Consider the following 10248-nt stretch of genomic DNA (forward strand, 5'->3'; position numbering starts at 1 on the left):
ATTCTCTCTCCAACATCGGAGGTTGTACTCTCGCAGCTAGTTCACGCCACCTCTGGGCGTATTCCTTGAAACTCTCACCAGTCTTTTGAAACAAACTCTGCAACTGAGTTCTGCTCGGAGCCATGTCCATGTTATGCTTGTACTGCCTCAGAAAAGATTCACCTAACTCTCTCCAACTTCTGACAGATTCTTTTCTCAAGTCCATGTACCAGTCCAAAGATGCTCCAGACAAGCTGTCTTGGAAAAAGTACATCCACATTTTCTCATCATCAGTATAAGCGGATATCTTCCGGTAGTAAGCTTGCACATGAGTTCGGGGATAAGAAGTGTCATTGTACTTGTCGAAAGATGGCGCTTTGAACTTGTACGGGATCCTCAACCCATCAACTAGACCCATATTAGAAACATCAAAACCCAAAGAATTTTGGCATCCCATGGCGCGAATCTTTTCCGCAAGGGCGTCGACCTTTCTATCTCTCTCTTCTGCCTTTCCAAATTCATCATCATCACTGGGAATGGTGAACATATCTTCTTGCTTGTCAACCAAATGAGAAGGATGGTGAACTGGAGCACGTGCCGCTCGAGCATTAGCAGCCTCGGTAATGATGGGTTGTCCATTGATTCTAATACCACACAATTCGTCACCAGTAGCATGGTTGTTGACAGGGTTGGTAACAGTAGCGTCATCGACAGGGGTCCCTTTTGGCGGATTCTGACCGACAGGGGGAATCACAGTTTCTTGTCTCTGAACCAAGGCTCGGAGTTCCTCTTTCCCTTGCACTACCCCTTGCATCATACTCATGAATTGGGCCATGTTGGTCCTCATCTCTGCTAGATCTGCTTGAAAGTTTTCCATTACTCTCTGCTGGTTTCTGCGGGTACCGTACCGATGAATGCCTGAGTCAACTATCCTGCTAGTGAACACCAAAGAATATAAGAACACCGCAGCGGTACCTGTTATGCAAGGTATGCAAATGAATATGTAAATGCAATGACATGTTTATCAATTCCAACGGGTATTCTACCCCCTTGATTCTGGTCTCACATCCGACAGAAAGCGCAAGAAGACCGAGTTATGGATAAACTTCTGAGATCAAGATGCAATAAGGAAAACCATCATATAAATGGGTTCAAGAAGGGAAAGGCCTTAGCCAATAGTTCATCGAAAAAGGATCTCCACAACAAGCCTGTGGATCATCACTACAATACAATAAGTAAAGAGAGGAATAAAAATCGGGAATCAACTTCCTGTATACAACCCATAAAGACTGCTCCTCACTTCAGCCAGTAGTACCACTGTGTCAGGATGATCCGGAGATTCTATCAAACGCCGGATAAGCAGATTCCTCTTGTGAATAAGTTCATCCAACTCGTTGATGTGCTCTCTGTAGTAATCCCCATCATCTTCTCCGAATACCTCTTCAATTATGGCTTTCTTCAAACCTGCAAGCACTTTGAGTTCCTCAATCTGTCCTTGAGCTTTGTTGAGTTGATCTGTGATATAACCATTGGTTGAACGGGTGCACAGAAGCTCATTGTTCTTCTCCTTCAGCAAAATCTTCAACTTCTCCATCTGACCGGTCAATTCGGCCACCATCTCCTCCTCCTTTACCTTCCTAGAAGCTGAAAATGTATCCCATTGCTCTTGCCAACCAGCTAGCTTACCAAGAGCATCTGTTAACTCATGCTTGACTCTTCTCAACTCAGAACTGGATGATCCCAAGGCTTTGTCTGTCTTCCTGAAGAAGTCCACCTTCACAACTAATTTCCTCTCTGCTTCCCCTTGTAATCTGACGGCTTCCCCCTTCTGATATTCCGCCTCATGGAATTGATGCATACAGTCTTGCAGCTTCACACTTAACTCCGAGTTTTCAGTTTGAAGCTCCTTCATGGCATTCTTCAATTTTTCATACTCCTCTCGGCTCACTGTAGCACCTCAAATTTGCACCTATCATTGTACATACATTTTCATATTAGGTCATAGCATATCATGGTCCATTGCATAGCATTGCATTGCCTCTTTTGCCTCAAGTGCAAGCCAATCAAGAATTAGGTCAAACTGATCAGGAGATCAGTCAGCCAATCAAGCAAGGGTGATTCTCAAGGAGCCAAGGCCTTGGGGTTGGTCCAACAAGTTCACATGACTTGGGGGTCCATTTGAAGTATTTTGGTCAAGGGTTGAAGGCTCAGAGGTCATCAGTTTGTGCACAGACAGTCAAAAACCCTAGAAAGTCAACAGTCAGTCAAAGCAGTGGATGGTGGCCATTCTTGTGGAATTTGGACACCATGGTCAATAATCAAGGGTTCATACAACTTGGGACATCATTTGAAGTCAAGTTCTCAAGGAGTTAGGGTTTGGAAGTCATCAGTCAATGCACAATCAGTCAGAAACCCTAAAAGTCAACTGTTGGTCAACTGTCCATTTAATCAGTGATTTGATGATTGGAATTGGTTTGTGAGAGCTCATTCATGGTCAAATAGTCCTCATATATCATGTCAAACACCATCATGGAAGAATTTGAAGCCAGATCATAAATTTCCAAAAATAGAAACTGGGCCTGTAACTGAAACCTGCCATAAATGGAAAGTCTTGATCCTCAAAATTACATCATGATACAAGCTTCAAATGAATTTTTGCCCAACATGAAAGTTGAAGATCTTGTTCTCCCATTTCCAAAAAGTCCTAGAACTCTTAATTCCCATGTGTGGTTGGCAAGTTATGATCGAATCGATTTCAGAAAATCTTGAACTTCAAGAGGCCATATCTCTCAAACCGTTTGGCCAATTTTGGTGGGGTTTTTTCCTACAAGTCACATTTAATCCCCTCTTTCCAAAAATATAAATTTCATGAGCCAAAACTTCACCAATCAAAATGGCATATTTTGACTTTTCTCATTTTTATGCAAGTTTGACCAAGAGTTGACTTTTTGATATAAACTTTTTTTTAACATTTGGCCAATTGGAACAGCTCAGGAATTTCATTTAGAATGTGTTTGCAAGCTCAAATTATGCAGTACATGAGGCCTTTGTTTAGCTGCTTGAATTGTAGGAAAAGTACAATTTCACCATACTTGTCCATACCATCCACCATGCCTTGCCTTGGTACCCTCAAACAGAACTTTAGAAGCACATTTGCTGTCATTATGAACACATCTTAGCAGCCTAAAACCACAGAAAAGAGGCCATGCTTGCTTACTTGAAATTGGGGAGAAAAGGACAAATGCTACCACATCTTGCAACCATACCTTGTACTGTCCAGCAAAGCTTATGCAGGATTTTTCTGTCCTTTTGGACACAAATGCTGCAGCCAACATAGCAATAGAAAAACCAACTCACTGATGCAAAAAAGGCTGACTCTCTCTCAATTGGCAAGGATAGCAAAATTCCATCAAAAAGAGGAGCAACCTGGCAGCAAACTGGACTTCATTTTTCTGTCAAAGAAAATGAACAAGTAGCAGCAAAAGCCAACCAAAAGCCTAACTGCACTCCACCTTGCTTGGCATTTCCAATTTTTCTGTCAAGAACCCCTAAGGAACCAAACCTGGCTTTTGCTTAACACCATATCTTCCCTCACTTTCTGTCATGAAGCAGCTAGCCAACATAACCAACTGCAGACAGACTTCACTCATGCACCTTGCTGTTGCCTTCTAGAGCCATCCAAAAACACATTGCAACATTCAATAGCAGACCAATAAACCTCATTGATAAAAACTGACCTCACTTGCATTTTGCCAAGAAACTGTAAAAGCTCACAAAGAACAAACCAAAGATCTCCACACTCTCTCAAACATCATCCTGCTTTGCATTTCCAAAAGAGCCTGTCCAAAGCTCCAAGGAACAAAACCAGGCACTGCCATTTCACTTTACCATTTTTCATCATTTTTGAAGCCCTGCCTTACCACTAGTCAAACAGCATCTTAAATCAATATCAACCATCATCAAACCAAGAACAGAACTCATATTGAAAACCCTTTGGATGCATTTCCTTTTCCTGTCAAAAAGACCACAGAACCAACCATGCCTAGGGCCACAAGGCACTTTAAAAATAGCATACTTTCACCACCATTTCCTGTCATGAGTAACACATTGGACAGCATTAACCAATAAAGCTTCATTCAAAATCACTTTGGCCAAACCTGTCAAACTCCACACCACAAAAAACTAGCTTTGCCTAATACCATGCCTTCCATCATTTTCCTGTCATAAAGAAAACCAATAGCAGCTAGTAGCCATCAAGAGGCCACAAACCATTGAACTTCACTCATTCCTCTCAAACTACACTTTTGCTTTTTTTTCAACTTCCTGTCTAAAACTCACAATGAACCACACTTGAGCTTGGCATTGTATTTTCACCCTCCATTTACCACTTTGGAACCCTGCTAGCACCATCCAACATAACCAAAAAGCCTTGGCTCTCATGCTCTAAAACCTCACTTTTGCTTGCCTCTTCAAAAGACCAGTCAAGGCTTCCAAGGGAACAAAACTTTGACTTGCCTAAACAACATTCACACAACATTTGGAAGTGGTTCTCACTAGCATTCTCCAACTGGAAGTCACATTTCCAGCACTGTCTTCAACCTTGCATCATCCATGGCAAAAATTATGTAAGCTCACTCCAAGCCATTGCAATCCAAGCAACCTTCACCATTCATCATCAGGAGGGCTCTAGGACAGCTATTTCACTTCAAAACCATCAAAAAGCATCTGCATCACAACTGTCCTTCAAAAATAGGTATGGATTCGACCTCCCTCTTTTGTCAAATTGATACACACTTTGGATAGGTCTTTCTATGCTGGTTGTCATGATGCTTACACTTTTTGAAATGAATGCTTATTCATGAAGATATATTGTTTTGAAGTTTGGTGTTAAAATGTGTTTTTGCTCGATTCTTGACTTGTGTGTGGTTTTAATGGAAATCAATGGTGGATTCATGTTGACCTTGCCATGCTGATCATTTCCATATATTCAATTTTGGTTTTTGGGCAAGTTTGTGAAATCACAATTTGGGATTGCACTGTTCATTGAAACCCTAGAAATTACATTCTCCAGATTTCCTTCATTTTCACGTGCATGGCCTTTTCTCCCTCTAACCAATAGGAACATTTCATTTTTAAGGCCAAAACGACCGTGTTTAATTAAGTGGCCCAAGGAATTACCAAAATGCCATTCTTTCAATGTTAATTTCAATAATTATTTCATTTTTGATGCCCATCTTGCAAAAATCATAACTTGCTCATTTTTGATCCAAATTCAATGGGATTTTTTGTGTTGTGTTCATCATGATCTCTACTTTTTTATCATTATTTTTCCAGAATTTTTGGATGAGTGGTTTTTTAAATGGCCTTAGGGTTTGTGACATGTGACCAAATTTTGTACACTTTGCCAAATCATTTGTGAAATGATGAGAATGTATCCAATGGCTCCCAAATTTTTTGTGCTTAAACTAGACACACTCATGGTGATTTTGGTGTAGGGTTTGTGAATTTATCATTTGTGGTTTGTGAGTTATGATTTTTTGAATTAGGGTGTGACAATTTGTGTCACACCATTGATGTCCAACTTCATGATTTTCATTACCATGCTTATTGACCTCCAATTGACTTGATTTTTTGCATAAACCTACTCTTGTATGTCTAGTTTACATATGAATTTTCTTGGAATTATTTGTGGCATTTCCTAATTGTTTGAGATTTTCTCCTCTGTCTAGTCAAATGTTGACTTTGTGTGACACATGTTCCCATTTCATTTGTGAAATTCTCATACTTTATTGGATGGACATGAAATTTGATATGTGATAACTAGACATCCTCATCTTTGCCATGGTTTTAGTCCCATTCATTTATCATACACCATCTCTGACTTATGATTTTTCTAAGTTGATGCATGTTTGGTTGACTTCTTTAAGCATGTTCAAGATTGCTTTGACTTTCTGATTTTCATTGGCTGCCTTCCACTTGTCCAAATGGGATGAAATTCGACATGCTTACCATGCTATATGTTAGGTTTGATCATGATTTATTTGGTGATTTTTGAAAATGTCTAAGTTTGCTTTTGATGCAAGTCTTGCTGTTGACTTCTATGAGCTTCTGTTTGCCATACTTTGACCTAAATGGTTCATGAAATGATGATAGTGATTGATATGAATGTGAAACCAATTGGGTTTGTTTCTTAAATGTTTGAACTTGATTTTGATTGGGCATTGCTTGCTGTTCTGACTTTTTCATTCATGTTTGACCCTAGGCTGGCCCTAGTGGTCCTGTTACTCACCTTTGAGCTTGTGTTTTCAGGTTGACCATCAAATGGCCATTGAGACCAATTCTTTTGATTGAGCCTGCTTAAAAATCATTGTCTAACTTGTTTGTTTTGTAGGTGGCTTGGCTCACATGCCTTAAGCCTTGTGCCTTGCACATCCATGTGCCTCCAATTAACTGTTGGTGTCTGTTTCTTTTTGCTTTGTTTGAAGTTGCATACTAACATCTGCTTGACTGATTCAGGTGCTTTAGTTGCTTAGTTCCTTGTGAACTTTTTGCTTTGCTTTGCTTGTATAAGCAATTTGCATTGAGGTATGTCTCTTTGTCTTCATGTAGTCTGGAAGACCTGGCCTGTTACTTGGCCAGGCAACTGTCTGAAGTCCTCCTTAAGAGGCAATGTTTGTGATTGTTTACTTTTGTCCTTGCATAGAGTCAAAGTCCTCCTAAGTGAAGAGGCAATTGGTGGAAGGTAGGGATATGCAATCTATCCCCCACTATTCAGTGTGTCATCTGCTTTGCTCACACCACTGTGTTGATGCATTACAGATAAAAACCCAAGATCTTGTGCAATTGCACAGTTGAGTCAGTTTTAAATGTATAGAAGGGTTCCCACTTTCTGAACCCACACATTCTTGTCAAATGCTCTCCCAGGTCAGGGATAGAAGCAATGAGGCACACCCCTCATCTCCTTTCATCTGCTTCACCTTAGCCCCTCAATGGCAAGGTTAAGAGCAACACTCACCCCATTCCAGAGGTTTGTTTGTTGAGGTTGATATGACCCCTTGACTAAAACCTAACCCTTGTTTGAGCCACTTGTTTGTGTATAGCGTGTGCTATCTGTGCTTGTAGGATTGTTTGACTTGCTTCCTGTGCAAGATAGGATTGTTTGACTTGCTTCCTGTGCAAGATAGGATTGTTTGACTTGCTTCCTGTGCAAGATAGGATTGTTTGACTTGCTTCCTGTGCGAGTTAGGGTTAGTTTAGACTTGCTTCCTGTGCAAGTTAGGTTTTGCTTGGCTTGCTTCCTGTGCAAGTTAAGTGTGTGTGTGGCTTGCTTCCTGTGTGAGCCATGCCTAGGATAGGTTGGCCCTTGTGCCATTTAGCTAGAAACCTTAACTTAGGGACAATCTTGCATGACAACATCTAGGCTCGAGTCGTAGTCTCCCTAGAGTTGTGTCTCCCTCTGTTATCTGGTTAGGCTAGTCCTTTATCCCTGCGTAGGGGAACTACATCGCCCTGATCTTCATACCAGATGAAGTATGTAGGCAGGAGATTGAGCTGATCTCTCCGGGCGCCCTTTTTCTTTTTTGTGTGTGTCGTTTGACAGTTGCTAGGCTCGAGTGCCTGACTCCTTAGCAATTCGTTGTCTGTTTGTTTGAGTGTGTGCTTGACAGTTATAGGCTCGAGTCCCCGACTCCCTACTAACTTGTTTTGTTGTTGTGTGCTTGGAAGCTGATGTAAGTCCATCGAGTGGCATTTGGGTTCCAATGTGCGTGCGTTTTGGTCCGGATGCTGATGTAAGTCCAGCAATTGGCATTCAGGCTCCATGTTTGCCTTCTTGTGTGTGTTTTGGTTCGGATGCTGATGTAAGTCCAGTGATTGGCATTCGGACTCCACGTTTGCCTTTGTCTGTTTGTTTGTGCGCGTGTCAGCCGAGCTACGAATGCTCTGATTCTTCTCTCGTCCGAGAAGATACGTATGCATAGGATGCGACATCCTAGCGAGCATGTGTCGTTTCCCCAGTCCGAACTACTTCGACTCTGATGTCTATGCCTGATAGACTAAGTAGGCCCAGGATACGATGTCCTGCCGAGTCAGTTTCAGTCAGTTTCTTTTGTCTCTTTCAGCCAGTGTGTGTGAGTATTTAAGCAGTGTTTAGCAACCAATTTTCCTTTCTATTGTGCGTGGATCCCGTAGAGTACTACGGATGCGTAGGGGTGCTAATACCTTCCCTTCGCATAACCGACTCCCGAACCCATTCTCTTTGGTCGCGAGACCATGTTCTTTCCCAGGTTTACTCTGAGCGTTTCCTTTCCCTCTTTTGGGATAAATAACGCACGGTGGCGGCTCTGTTGTTCTTCTTTTCCCGCCGGTTTTTCGCGTGATGCGACAGCTGGCGACTCCACTGGGGACGTATAGAGAAGTTGACCTATGCTGGTCCATCTTCCCTGAGCGAGTCTCTCCTAGCGCTCTCTAGGTTAGGGTTTTGGTTGCTTTGTGCTGTTTTTTTTATTGCATTCATTGTATATATGTGCATTTATTGCTTGCATTTATTATTTGCATTAATGTTTGCATTTCATTCATATTCATCTGCTGTGCTGTCTGTGTTTCTCTGTTTGGGGGTGGGAGTTACTTGAGGTAAAAGGCCCAATACCCAGGCTATGAGTGAAATCTAGGAAACCTAGGAATAGAGTGATTCATGGGAAGCGGGTGGTATGGCGCCACTTAGCGGAACATTGATATCACGAGCAGTTCAGACCCTAGTGGGATATTGTCGTTACATACTTCAGGTGTGTATATGATGGTATTCTGCGAAAGGTTATTTATGCTGCGTTTCTCTTCGACTTTATCCTGGCCTAGATAACACCCGTGAGTGGGGAGGGTTTGATCATTACAGGTACAGTTGCTGATTGGTTGGTATTTTGTTGGTGACTCTTGGTACTGATGGTGACTGTGAATTATGGGGCATTTATTTCTGGGACGCCAGAGTTCTTGTCCATGGTTTATCAGCGGGTTCCATTTATTTCGGATCCCCGGGCTGATTTGAGAGTACTTGTTCAGAGGATCCGTTTGTCACCCGTTCAGTGTTTGTTCCAGTGAAGATAGTGACATAATCTCCGGTTCCGTTTATTTCGGAACCCCCCAAGTCGGATTTATGGTGACTTGATCCCACAGATATGACTGGTTCAGGGAAGTGTTGGGCTTTCAGATGACTTGGTGGCACAAGGGCCTGCATTCATGCATTTGCATCATATCATCTCGCATTCATCTGCATTCAACTCATGTCTGTCCGTACTCAGGGTCCATTATTTTTAAATTAAAACCCCGGTTGAGAGACATCCAGATGTCAAAATGTTGTTGATGAAATTTATCTGTCTCAATGAAACAAAAAAAAAAGAAAACAGAAATTTCCTAGTACTGGACAGACATTGCATGTGTGAGTCATACTAACCCATTTGCTGTTTTGTAGGTTTCAGTATTCAACCAGGTGCGCATAGCTCGTCTGTTCAGATAACCTGCTGAGGGTCAACAAATCCAAGCTGATGGATCTTTTCAACGCCGATATCCTTGAACTGAAAGGGATGATGAGGGAGTTGTTCAGTGTTATGCAAGGACTTGCCTTGGGACAGAAAGCCATGTCTGAAAGATTGGAAAGGATCGAGAAATGGCTGATAGTGGAGAAAGTCCAGGGGAAGGCTCCGTCCTCCGAAGTGAACAAACCTTCTGGTACTGTAGCAGAGAAACCCTCCGACAGTGATCCATTCAAGAAGAAGGTTGAGCCAGTTGGTGTGCCCGCAAAGAGAGAACGTAGCAAAGATCGTTATCATCCTTATGCTGCCACTATAACCACTCCTGTCAGTAATTCACCTGCTCAACAGCAACAACAACCACCTCAACAGAAGACACCGAGAGCTGAAAACCAGGTGAAGAAGAAGAAAGAGGATCGTCAGTTTGAGGAACCACCCGTGACTTACGCCCTTCTGTTCCAAAGGTTGATGGATCTTGCTTTAGTACGGCCAAGGATATTGATTCCCACAGAACGGCAGAAGAGGCCACCAAACTATGATGAGAATGCCAAGTGCGAGTTTCACTCTGGGGCACCCGGACACAACATTGAGGGCTGTAGAGCTTTTAAGCATGTCGTCCAGGACATGGTGTGGACTCCGAGACCATTAACTTGGCCCAGATTATGAAGGGGGATGTCAACCCTGTGCCCAGAAAGGGTCCTGTAAAAGTCAAGATGGTGAAGAAGGCCAAGAAAGGATTGGAGATGAC

The sequence above is a fragment of the Lathyrus oleraceus genome, chromosome 2 (genome assembly GCF_024323335.1).
Source record: "Lathyrus oleraceus cultivar Zhongwan6 chromosome 2, CAAS_Psat_ZW6_1.0, whole genome shotgun sequence".
NCBI classification, from domain to species: domain Eukaryota; kingdom Viridiplantae; phylum Streptophyta; class Magnoliopsida; order Fabales; family Fabaceae; genus Lathyrus; species Lathyrus oleraceus.